Source organism: Montipora capricornis, chromosome 5 (genome assembly GCF_036669925.1).
Source record: "Montipora capricornis isolate CH-2021 chromosome 5, ASM3666992v2, whole genome shotgun sequence".
NCBI classification, from domain to species: Eukaryota; Metazoa; Cnidaria; class Anthozoa; order Scleractinia; family Acroporidae; genus Montipora; species Montipora capricornis.
Window position 1 is genome coordinate 29,586,974 of NC_090887.1, and position 13,585 is coordinate 29,600,558.

The following is a 13,585-nucleotide window of genomic DNA, read 5'->3' on the forward strand; positions in this document are numbered from 1 at the left end:
GCCCAGACAACATTCTGGCTGATGCACTGATAGCCTTATGTCAGCAAAACATAAAGACCATTACAGATTTGTGCAATATAATCTACAACACCGGCTATATACCAACGGATTATTATTTATTTATTATTTATTTAACTTTATTTATACACGGATAAAACATCAGGACTTAAAGTAAAAACTAAATTGTCTTAATTACATTGCTAAGATGCTAATCTACTACTAATTAAATCTAATAACAACAAAAATAAAAACAATAACAGAGTGCCCGCTTTCTTTGAATGGCGTGTGATTAACTTAATCATTATCACAAAGGAAACTTCTACAGCCGGATTTAAAACTAGCAAGCGTTTGTGCTTGCCGCAGATTGGTAGGCAAGCTGTTCCACAGCACAGCACCACTATAGCTGAAACTGTTTTTTAGAAAATTGGTGCGGGGGAGTGGAAGAGCTAGCTTGCCCTAACAATTCCTAGGAGAATAGTAGATGTTGAACTCCGATCAGTAAACATTGATTTCAGATAATCAGGGGCGATCGAGATCATTGAGGGATATATAGACCATAGTGGCTGTTTTCAATTCTCGTTGAAGACTAAGTTTCTGCCAGCCAAGTCTAACAAAGAGATCATCCGCATTGGCATCATATGAAGAGGAGGTCAAAATACGGGCAGCGCGATTCTGTAGTTTTTGTAGTTTAAGGACGTTCGCGCGAAAATTTTTCAACATTGATTTTTTTCTGAAACTTTTATCACTGTAAGATGATGAGTTAGTTATGTCAGAAATGTAAAAAAAAATGGGGGGGTCATCGACTTCGTTTTGGAGAGAACAATCCCGGAAAACACCCAAAATGTGACAAAATCGGGCTTCGTTAGCGAATAAGGCCAGTGTCTATAAACCCAAATATATTGCAATCAAATCTTTGAAGTGAAATCTTCTCTGCCAAATATTATTTAAGTGGACTTATTAAGCGAATTTAGTCAGCTGGTGAGGCTCCTTAAAGATCAAGTTCGCATTTAGCGACCACAGTTTCACGCGCCTTGCAGCCGCAAGATGGCAGGATTTGATGTCCCGTGAGCAGAAATCTTGAAATTTTTTTAACTTCCCACATTGATTTTTTGTTCATTTTTGGACAACGTGGAGAGAAATGTAAATAAAATCCGTTTCTGGAAAGAAAAATAGGGGCCACCGAACGTCCAAGACCGTTAAATCCAGGCAAAGCTATAGCAATGGCCTTTTGCCCTATCATTTCTCATTTTATTACTTAGTGCGCGCGCTCGTGTATGACGTGGCGTGTGCATTTGCGTGCGCAGTAAGGATGCGCAGAAACAATTGGCGCGAACGTCCTTAATTGAAAGAGATTTATTGCAATTCCCCCATACGACACTACAGTAATCAACACGAGGTTGAACTAAAGCATTATAGATGCATAGGAGCGTTTCGAAAGGAAAAAAAGACCTGCTTCTCCTCAAGATGCCAATGCAGGAAGCAATTTTTTTGGAAATATGTTAATATGTTCGATATGTACATTCCAAGTTAAGTTTTGATCTATACATACTCCATGATATTTCATAAATTCTACTTGTTTTATAAAGTTGCTGTCAATAGTAAAAGACTGGAGTCTAAAAAGTATTTAATCTTTGCCTTGAACCAATCAGCATAAACTCAGTCTTTGACCTATTGAGAGTGAGGTTATTTGCCGTTAACCATTCAGGATATGAAGCGATCGATCTTTATTCCAATACCTTAGAAGCTGAAGGCACAAAAATGCTCCGAATTCTGAACCATAAGTCTCATGAGCCATGTAACCAAATTGTTGCTTAAAATAATACAAGTCAGAATAGCAACCAAGATTGATCAAGAAGTCAACATTTTACAAAGTGGATTATTCAGATCAAAAATGGATAGGTGAGAAAAAGTCTTCAATCTAATAACAAAGGTCGGTACTGGAGTACTGTTGTCCTATGTGGCACTCCTCTCTCTGTTCAGCTCTTAGAAAGAATTGAGAGAGTGGAAAAATGTGCGTTACGCATCATTTTTCCTGCCGCCTGACTACGAAGACGTTTTGAAGCTGTTCGGCTACACGACTCGGTGCACACGACGAGATCTTTTGTGTGCGAAAACCTTTGAAAAGATGAAGGAGTCGGGATCACGCCTTCACCATCTTATGGCACCGACTCGGGCGCGCACGCACGGCTGCTCCCTACGCTTTAACGATAGGCCATCGCTGACGAATGTAAAACAGAGCGCTTTAAGAAAGGTTTCTTCTCTCACATGTGCTTTAAAGCTCATGGTCTCTGGCTGGATATTTTCCAACATTATTATCTGTAGTAAAGTTTTTATAAGATCGAACTTGTAGGCTTTAAATTCGGATTAATTTAAAATGTAAAAAAAAGAAAGTAAATTCAAAGTAATTTTAAAATGTAAGGCCCAGTCCCATCAAGTTGGGAAGTTGTACAATTTTACAAGGTTTATTCTTATGCGCGACGTTTTATAATAAAATGCTATTATTATTATTATTATTATTATTATTATTATTATTATTATTATTATTATTATTATTATTATTATTAGTATTATTATTTATATTATCATTATCGTTATCATTATTATTATTCATTAGAAAGACAAACGCAACTAGATTCATTTTGGCAACGTTTCAACATCGTCCGATGTCATCGTCAGGCAATGAATTTTAATCGGATGAAGCATAACTTATAGTACAAGAACAATAGAACAATATATACAATAGTACGCTAACAGTAAGTGTGAATTCTAAGTAACTAGTTTTGCCCTGACAGAGTCTGACTGCACATTAAGTGATGGTTTCAATTCTTTGATGTAGAACATCTAATGAATTAAGCAGTCAATCTCGATGCGCATTTCTTTATGACACGAAAACTCGCCGCTGAGGGTGCTGATGTTTGGCCATGAGGCAGTGTGGCCCAGTGGAGGCAGTGTGGCCCAGTGGTTAGGGCGCTTGCCTTGAGATCCGGAGATCTCGGGTTCAAGACCCGCTCTGAACACTCAATGAATTTGTTCCTGGTAGTCCCTGGTTCAACGTCCCAGCTGCACTTGTAAATAGCCAACTGGTTTGCCTCCGGCCAGTTGGGATTCTTAACACTTGTTGTTTAGTTGATTGTTTAATTGGCCCTGAAAAGCCCATATGGGGATCGGTCAATTAAGTATGTAATGTAATGTAATGTAATGATCTGCTAGGCGATGCCTCCCGATAGCTGAGTATCTGTGTTCTTCAATTCGTTGATGCAAGTGACGAGCTGTATAGCCAACATAACTCGCAGCACACGAGCCACACTGAAATTTATAGATGACTAGTTGTTGGCTGACCAATGATGGTTTGGGATCACGGAATTTAAGGACATCCTCGAGCTTGCGGCTGACAAAAACTGGCTGTAGATCTATATCCAGTTTCTTATTTAGCTGAGTAAGTTGGCGCTTCAAAATATCAGGCTGGTTTTTGGTCAATAAATGGCAAGACGATTCAAATGGTGTTTTTGTTACTAGTAGATTGTAGATTGTGATTGGCAAGCTCGTCACTTGCATCAACGAATTGAGGAACACAGATACTCAGCTATCGGGAGGCATCGCCTAGCAGATCATGGCCAAACAACAGCACCCCCAGCGGCGAGTTTTAGTGTCATAAAGAAATGCGCATCGAAATTTGACTGCTTAATTCATGAGATGTTCTACATCAAAGAATTGAAACCATCACTTAATGTGCAGTCAGACTCTGTCAGGGCAAAACTATTTACTTAGAATTCACACTTATTGTTAGCGTACTATTGTATATATTGTTCTATTGTTCTTGTACCATAAGTTATGCTATTCATTGCCTGACGATGACATCGGACGATGTCGAAACGTTGCCAAAATGAATCTAGTTGCGTTTGTCTTTCTAATCAATTTTATCACAAGATCTAGACTTATTAAGATTATTATTATTATTATTATTATAACAATATACGTAAGAGCTTTAGAAGTAGGAAAAGAGGAGTATTTATAAAATAATTAGGATAGCACTCTTATTGGTCAATAGCTGCGTTTAGATGAGAGTACAGTATATTTAAACACGGCTGTGACATCACACGAGTTTTGATTGCTTATGTGTTGTCAGACGCGCGTTTTGATTGGCTGGTAAGAAGTATCAGCGTGTATCAAGAAAACTGTTTCAATGAAAAAAATAAAAAGCAAAAAAAAAACAAACAAACAAAAAGCGTTTTCCTTCGTTTGTCGGGTTATTTTTGAGAAATATTTTATAAAAGCAATACAGGACTTTTTTTCCGTGTTTACATGGTCTCATCTAAACATAGGGGGAGTTGGGAGAATTCGAGACAGTTATCCCAGCTCCTCGACGTGTTAAGATGACTATCGACTATACTAAAGCGTTTGAGAGAGTTATTAACAAAGCACTCGAAAATGATAGAATGTCTTCAAGAAATTCAGGAAATAGATAAGAAAGGACTTGCATATCACAACAAATATGTATTGGGAGCAATCAGCAGTTGTTAGTTCAGAATTAGGTACAACAATAGAATTAGAAATGAAAAAGGTAGTGAGACAAGGCTGTGTTATGACAGCCAGTTTATTCAATCTGTACACCGGAAAGGCTTTTATTTTTTATTTAATTTCATTTATTTGTTTGTTTATTCTCCACAAATAAACACATTTCACAGAAGAGAAGAGAATAATATTTTTAAAGTACAATGAAAAAAGGGCAAAACTAGTTAACTAATACTTGACCTAATAGTTGGGAAAAAACGAAGAATTCTTAATTAAGTGGTTACAGAGAAAAATGCTAATGCAAATAGACGTACAATAAGCAGATAATACATAGATTTTGCCAAGCCTAAAAGCGGAGCTTCCGGGTTGTTTATCTCGTTTGCGTTCGGTTGAAAATATGGGTCCTTAAAGGAGAACTCCAGGGTAAAACTGAAGTTATTTTGCATATTTGGCCTCTGCCCCATGTGTCAATTTTTTATAACACCATTCCCATGTCGTTTCATTCAAATTAAATATTGTACCTGAAAGACGACCGAAAACGCAAATAGAAATCCGCCATTGAGCGGTTTTCAATCCGTTGCAAGTCGTCAGCCAAGTATTTGGGAAGACCACCACGTGCTGCTGACCGCTGACGTTATTTAACTGTTGGAGCGGATCTTGTTTGCAGTTCGTCCTTTCTTGGTTGCATTGCCGTATTTTGCCGATTCTTGTTCCAAGCCAAGCTGTCGTGTTTCAGGGAAATAGATCAAAATGTCAATGATCTCGTTTCAGAGATAAAGTGGAATAAGGTACATCAGTAAAACCCTTCTTTGACCTTGAACTGACAAATTGATTTATTTATTTATGGTTTATAATTTTAGCGTGATTCCTATTCGCTGGCTGTTGACAGTTGACTCTAAAGTTGCTTTTTTTTACCTTTTCCTTTCGTTCGCTGAAAGTGTGCTGGTTTTTTTTTTTTACTCAAGCGATTCAAGAAAAATTCATTGCCAAACTGGTGAAATCCAAAGTAAATTTCACTCGAAAAATCAATTAAATTATCGCACTCATCGCTTCTTGATTCATGCGATATCGGTTTTTTGCCTGAAATTCACCGTGGAATTCACTAGTTAGGCAATGATTTTTTTCTATAGAAGAAAGCAAAGAAAATTATTTGATTATTAAAGCAACAACCGGAAACATCAAAACGCGGACAATTCGAAACCTTGTATTTTCACTAACCCTACAGGCAGTAAGAATAAATAACCTGAGGGAGCTTTGCTTTTAGGCTTGGCTAAATCTATATGTTAGTTTTTTGTTGTCGGCCCAGAGCGAATAAAAAGGGGACAATCGTTCCAAAAGTATGGTCCAATCATAGAGGGAGAGAATTTTCTGATGTTAGTTCTATCAGAGGGAAGATAGAGTTGTTCTGAAGAGACATTACGAGTAGTATAACTATGTTTTTTTAGATAAAAGGGGCATTGTAAAATTAAAAGGTTTGAAATCACATAAGATATCAAAGAAAAGAAGACATGTATGAAGTTTAACAATGTCTGGAAATTTCAAAATGCGAAAGTTGATAAGGTGCGGGGTAATACTGGCCATTACTTAGAGTGCGTTCGATTGACCGTTTTCCGGAATAGGATGACATCAAATAGAGGTTAGAAATCCTACCTTTTTACGGAGATTCACATTAAATTCTCAAACACCTGCTAGAATGCTATTTTGAACTTATCTTTATTATCCTTGTTGCTTCAAAACGCCAGACATACCGTTTTGAATCATCACTCCACGTATTCTTATTCCGGAATACGGTGAATCGAACTCACCCTTAATATTCTAATTGCCCTATTCTGGAGTTTAACTACATCATATAAATGGGAATATAATAATTGTTACCCCACAGTATGGAACCAAACGTTGGAAAAGGATATATGAAAGAGTAGTACATATTAATTAGGGTTTCTTTAGATAGGAATTTCTTTACTGTTATCGTAATGCTTATGTTTTTACTTTTCTTGGAGAAAAGGATAAAAAAATGGTTTTAAGAAAGGAGAGCAAATGAATGGAGTACTAGTCGTCGTACTAATATGTTTTTGTCCAACTCATCTACAAAGCCTAGTAACAGCAGTGAATGCTTTAATTTGGCGTGACCTCTCTCAGCTGATTACGGAATCTTTTGAGGACAGCTGGGATCAGTAATTGCACTGCTGGTGCCTGATTAGAACTGAGTAAGGCCATGACTGTGAAATATGGGAATAAAACGAAAATACATTAAGACTCGTTGAAATGGGATCGTTTAATGAGGATGGTGTTATGTTTCTGAGTATGCTTTAAAAAGTAGTCTTACGATAAATTAATACTAAGGTTAACGAGGGAACATTGGGGTGTATTAGAAACCGCAAAACCGAAGAAAAAATCATCCAAAACCGCAAAACCGCAAAAAAATTCGGCCAAAACGGAAAACCGCATACAAAACCGCCAGAAAACCGATACAATAGGGCCATTTATACGGGAGAAAATAAGACGCGTCTTAGCCAAGACGCGTCTTAGATAAGACGCGAACTGCTCGTATAAATGGTACAAAACAAGCGTTCGCGTCTTATTTTTGACGCGACTTACATAAGACGCGTCTTATCTTGGAACAGAATTTTAGGCTGTTCTTATTTTGTCCGAGTCTTAAATAAGACGTGAACTTCCTCGTATAAATGGGTTTGCGTCCTAAATAAGACGTGAACTATAAGTGCGCATGCCTGTCACCCACAACAACAACAACGTCATTTTGTTGACGAGTAAGCCAGGCTAACAAAATGGCTTCCCAGTCAGGCTCAAAAACACTAACAAAACAGAGAAACTCGTGGACTTTGGTGGAGGAGAAAGAGTTCCTCATCCTTTGCCGGGAATTGGCAATTGCGGAACAACGTCAAGTTTTTGAATTTTGTTCCACAGCACGGTCTTCACAAGAAAAGAGGACTTCTCAAAAGAGAAAAAACATCTCTTAAGAATTCTCTTCCTTCTTAAAATGACGGCACGCTTTTGTTTCTTGCTACAGCGCGCCATCTTGGATCTTTACCAAAGTTATTGCTTTTAACGGCGTTGCATGTAAATGAGGCTGCATCAAAAATAAGACGCGAACCTCACGCGAACCATTTATACGAGATTTCACGTCTTGTGTAGGACGCGAACGTATAAATGGTACAGTTCGCGTCCTATTTAAGACGCGTCTTAGCTAAGACGCGTCTTATTTTCTCCCGTATAAATGGCCCTAATGTTGACAAGTGCGGCGTATAGAGCAAATTACACTAACACTTTATTTCATCAAAGTATTTGTGAATGTCATGGACTTGTCTAAAGCCTTCATATCTTTTAGTATCTGCTAAAATCATAGGCTTTATTTCTGCCGCTCTCTCGAGCCCGAACTTTTTGGGCTCATTTTTCATAAAGCAGCTGGTAATGGAGCCAAGTTAACTTAGGAGAATTTGCAGACAAGTCCTCTCTTTGCAATCGCAAAAAGCTATAGCTCTGGAAACTTCAATCAAAACTCTCTAATGGAAAATTTCTATTGGCCGTTCCGAAATTCAGCAGCGAACTGGGGTGAGTTTCAAATTTTAACTAATCGATGAACTGACACCACCACATGAAAGATCATGTTAAGAGACCAAGTTATGAACCTTGAAATACGGTTCAAAATCCATACAAACCTCTCTAATTTTGACAAAGCGTCCCCCAAAACCATATAAACTCTAAATTTTTTTTATCAGTTTAGTGAAAACTGTAAAATCCCGTCATGTATCTACAATTTGAAAGAAGCTGCGATGAAAATCGCTATGTTTTCCCATTTTAAAGAGGTTATATGGTTTTGGGGGACGCTGTATCAAAATTAGAGACGCCTGTATGGATTTTGAACCATGTTTCAAGGTCCATAACTTAGTCTCTGTTCACCCTAAAAGCACCATACTTGGCCAAATGACCAAGCTCAACATGATCTTTCATGTGGTAGTGTCAGTTTATCGATTAGCTAAAATTTGAAACTCGCCCCAGTTCCCAGCTGAACTTCGGGACGGCCAATTTGATAACTAAGAGCTGACAGTTTAGAGATTCGAATAGAATGTTTAATCTTGGTCTACTGATATGCCATTGCATTGAGGAAGCTAACCGGTACTCTTTGTGCCTTGTTTTACATGACAGCAGGAACTTGATCAAAGGTTTAATATGGTAATAAACAGATACTTACTTAAAGCAGGAGTCGAATATTGAACCTTAGCGCCCCCCGGGGGGAGGACTCCCATATAAAAAGGGGAAGGATGCTCGTCGGAAATTTTATATTAAACCCTTTAAGGAGACCAATCTGGGCGTGGCCCAGGCGTTTTTTTGAGCCCTAAAAGAGACCATATTATAACACACTTTTAATGATGGCAAAGACATTATCATCTAATACTTTCACTTGTGTGAAGAAATATAAAAGTGTAAATATACACCTTTATATTTCTTCGCGCGCAACCCTAAAGAAGATTTTCACGGTTACATATGATTGCGTTTTGCCCAGAACACCCTACGTGAGACCAAAATCCAAATTTACACCGCTAAGCAAGACGACGAGCATCCCTACCCTTTTTATATGGGAGTCTATAATTCATCTTGCTGGCCCTGGGAATGGTTGTCATCTGCACTGACTTCGTCACTGCTTCATCAAATTCTTACTGGCCTTTACCAGAGTCACTCGCTTCTCACTCATTTCATGCTCGTTCAGATCTTCATGGGGTCCTTCATCTTTATTCACTCCGCACCAACTCGGGCGTCATTCGATACGCGTGATCCCCTACCGTGACATTTAGTTTGTCACGCATTCCTCTCAATAACTTTGGCATATCGCGGCTATATAGTGTTTTCATGTGACGTCTCAGGGAATTGAGCTCTATTATCACTCAAACGTTTTCTTTTGTTTCGGAGGAAAAACAAGGTTACTGATCACGTGAGTGAAAACAGGCATCTTAAGCTTGTACCCTATGGGACCTTACATTCTATTTATCAGGCCCTAGTACTACCTCATTTCAACTACTGCAATATTGTTTGGGGAAACTGTGGAGTAACTTTGCAGGACAAACTTCAAAGACTACAAAAAAGAGCAGCCCGTGTCTTGACCTACTCTAACTATGACGCTCATGTCAACAATTTTTTTGAACTCCTAAGATGAAAATCCCTAGTCTCTCAAAGGCAAATTGAAAGAGCAACAATGGTATTTAAGTCCCTACACGGACTAGCACCTGAGTATCTCTGCTCGAAAATTGTCCATCGCGATTCTGGTTATTGTTTGAGAGACTGTGAATATGGTAAATGTTCCGCAACCGCGCACAAACTACTACAAAAAACAGCTTTAGCTATTTAGTGGCGCAGTTTTGTGGAACAGTTTGCCATTAGAACTAAGGAAAGCAGAGTCCCTCAATCAATTCAAACGACTGATTAAAGAGGTTATCTAAGCCATTATTCTAAACACGGCATTCATGGAAAGTATGATATTGAGTAAGATAGTTAATGTAGTTAAATAAATGTAGTTTACATAGTTCTATCTATAAATTTTTAATTGTACATATTTTTTTATATTGCTGGCCCCAGTTGTTGAAACGCTGGATATCGCAATCCACAGGATAAAATCACTATCCACTGGATAACTCAATTGGTTTTGCTAGTGTTTATCCACTGGAAAGTGATTTATCCGGTGGGTAGCGCTATCCATCGTTTGAACAACTGGGGCCTGATGAATTGCACCGTGGTTAAATAAAGATTAAATAAATAACACTCTATTTGAGATCAATTGCCGCTCAAATCTAAGAAAAACCGGAACCCAAATAGGAGAAAATAGAAAAACCCAAAAAGCACATCGGATAACAAAACCGAAAAACTGCTCGTATTTTTTACGAAAACTGAAAACCAGATGCTAAAAAACGAAAAACCCGCAAACCGCAATGAACACCAAAACCGAAAAACCGAAGTCTTTTGGCACAAAAACCGAAAACCCGATCTGAAAAATAGCCAAAACCGCAAAACCGAAACTCCCAATGTCCCCTTCGTTAACCTAGCATTGCGGAAGGTTTCTTATGCATTCCTTTCGATTCCTTGCTTTCATTTCTAGGAGTCTTGATAACAATAACATAAAACAACTCCCAGAAAAGGTTTTCTCAGCACTCGCAAGGCTACAGTGGCTGTAAGTTTATTGCTGTATGTAAACTGTCAAAAATTTATATAGATATGCGTCTCGTCACTCCACAAAGATTTGTTTCAGTTTGTTAATAAGTCACTCACATATTTGTCGTGATTAAAACCTAAGAAGGAATCAATCACCCAAACAAAAAATACTGTCAAGTTCTGGGTAGAGTGGTTTAGAAAATTGAAATAGGAAAATGTTGGCCTACTTTTGGGATTGCCTGTTTCAGTATGGTTCTCAGTTCACAGCGTGGTTTTGCGGGATTGACATTTTCTGTCTCCTTCCCTTTTGTTACCCTTGTAGTGATGTCCCGCCTAGATCGATCTCTTGATGTTGGTGTTTTCTTGTGTCGCCAATAGTTGAGGTGGCCGCACGAGTCTTTGAAAGAAATGGCACATGCTCGGTTCTGTCATAAAAATCGAAATCGTCACCATTATGAAGGCACAAGTCCCTGACAAACTGAGAAATGGAATGGACTGGTGATTGAGTTGACAAATATAGTAGATAGCTGTAGGAATATGTTGGTTTGCCGTGTAGTGCACGCTAATTGATAAATATTTGCCGTTGACTGAGAGCTTTATGTCGACAAAAGCTTGTGCATTTGTTGAAATTATCCAGGTGAGATTTAGAGACGGGTGGAGAGAATTTCTGGACTTGAAAGTGCAATAAATTGGTTGAGTTCCTTCTTGTATGATGGTATGGAAATGAAACGTTTATAAGGATCATGTTTACTTTGGGCACGTTGTACATTCTACATTTTTGCTTCCACACTGCCTACAAAAAGGTTGGCGTAGTCGTGACCCATTTATTTTTCGGAAACTGAAAACATCTGAGTCTCAAAACCAGTTTGGTTAAGCGAAGTTGAGTTTCCAGGATAGGTTCTTTAACATTCCGTTGATCTAAATAATACGTAAGAGCAACGAGATCTTAACTGTCAGGGTTAAGGTGTAAACTCCGTATTAACAAATGGTGGCCGGTGCGGCGCGATTGAGCAGTCAAACGCGAAAACGAGGCGTTGTAGGACAAGAGCCAAATGAAGACAGTTCGCAATTCTGCGAGTTCTCATTCACGGAGCAAGTTTCGTGGAATGTCATGGTCAAACGTTTATTGTCGTGGCCCTCTGCGTAACCAAAGAGGGAACGCGGATTCTCAAGGAAATAGAGCCGGACTTTTCCCGTCTTATTTCCGCTCGACGGCTGAAAACATTCGCAAGCAGTGGTTGCAGAAGATTCGAGATGTTGGCCCAATATTTTTATTAACGAAATCTACAACGGTATGACCGTTGCATTTTGGTAAAGAGGAAATAAAAACGGGGCTCAGTGGCAAGAAAATGGAATTAACGTTGGACGCAATTCCGTCAAAGTTTTCGTGACGTCTTTCTCCACTCAAAAGCCCTGTGCCATTGAACAGAACAATGGTTCAAATGTTTCTAAAAAGAAAGTGACTTGAACAAATATTCACGAAAAAAAGAATATAAAATTGAGAAAATGTCAGCGTATCAGGATCTTCCTCCCCTAGTACATTGTTGGGTAGCAGTTTGACTTCTTCGGTGACTACAATGCAAGGAAAACAATGACATAAAATCAAGTTTTGCTAAAAACATCTGTCAGAAGACGATTGTATTTCATTTTACATTTGTATGGCATTCCTTCAAAGGCCTTAAAAATAGGTGCTAATGAATTATCCGCTCCACTAACCACCTTGTTCAATTCTTGTATTTTTAAGAAGGCGTGGCCTAGTAAATGGAAGTGTGGGCATTGGGCCCCAGTATATAAAAAGGATGACAGGAATGCAAAGGAAAATTATCGGCCCATAACTCTCTTACCATGTGTAAGCAAAGTTCTTGAGAAGTTGGTTGGAGCACAGATCAACTCTGGCTTTGGTAACTGCATTTACCAAAACTCATCCGCCTATCGCAAAGCTCACAGCTGCGAAACAACATTAATCAATTTAGTAGAAGATTGGAGACTCGCGAGGGATCAAACACAGGTTGCGAGCATACTTTCAACAGACATGTCAAAGGCATTTGACTTGTTACACCCACCACTACTTCTGAGCAAGCTTGAAGCGTACGGTTTTCAGGAAAGCGCTAATCAACTTTTAAACAGCTATTTAAAAGAACGGAAATATCAAGTAAAGATTGGCGGTCATGTTAGTTCGGGCCGTTACGTGAGTCGTGGCTGTCCTCAGGGTTCCGCGCTTAGCCCGTTGTTATGGAATGTTTTCCAGAATGACCTATCCTACTGCCTAACAGCGAACTTGTCTATGTATGCAGACGACCATCAAATTTACCACGTAGGAGTAGACCAGGCAGCTGTGACTTTCCAGTTAAAGGATAGTGCCAACTTGGCTACAACGTGGTATGATTCTAACTTACTGGCGGGAAACCTCAAAAAGTACCAAGTTTTGAACTTGGGCTTCACTCGAAATGACAGTAATATTTGCGTAACGATGCCGAAATCTTAACTAAAGATAACATCACACTTCTAGTGGTAGTGTTAGATTTTAAGCTAAATTTCTCTTAGCATATAATCTTTATTTGCAAAAAAGCCAGCCAGAGAATTGGTGTTCTAATGAGACTACGCAATTTAACGTACTGTCACCTTGTGTGCCATTTCTGCAAAGCGAGCGACACTCGAAAGCTTAAAAGATTACAAGAAAGAGGGCTTAAAGCGGTTTTCAAGGACAATAATTCTAGTTCTGAACAATTATTAGAGGAGGCAGATCCGACTACTCTACTAAACAGACGCTTACAGGATCTGTGCATCCTTATGTATAAAGTAAAGCATAAACTGTGCCCTGCTTATATAGATAACATCTTTAAAGAACCAAATAGTAATTACAATTTGAGGCAAGCAGATTTCTCTATACCCAGGTATGAGACAGTCACCTACG

At 38.7% G+C, this 13,585-nt stretch overlaps 1 pseudogene; it reads right to left on the minus strand.

The window, feature by feature from the left end:
* Positions 1-294: 294 nt before the first annotated feature.
* Positions 295-1,652, minus strand: LOC138048673 (uncharacterized; annotated as a pseudogene).
* Between the last annotated feature and the right edge of the window lie 11,933 nt (positions 1,653-13,585).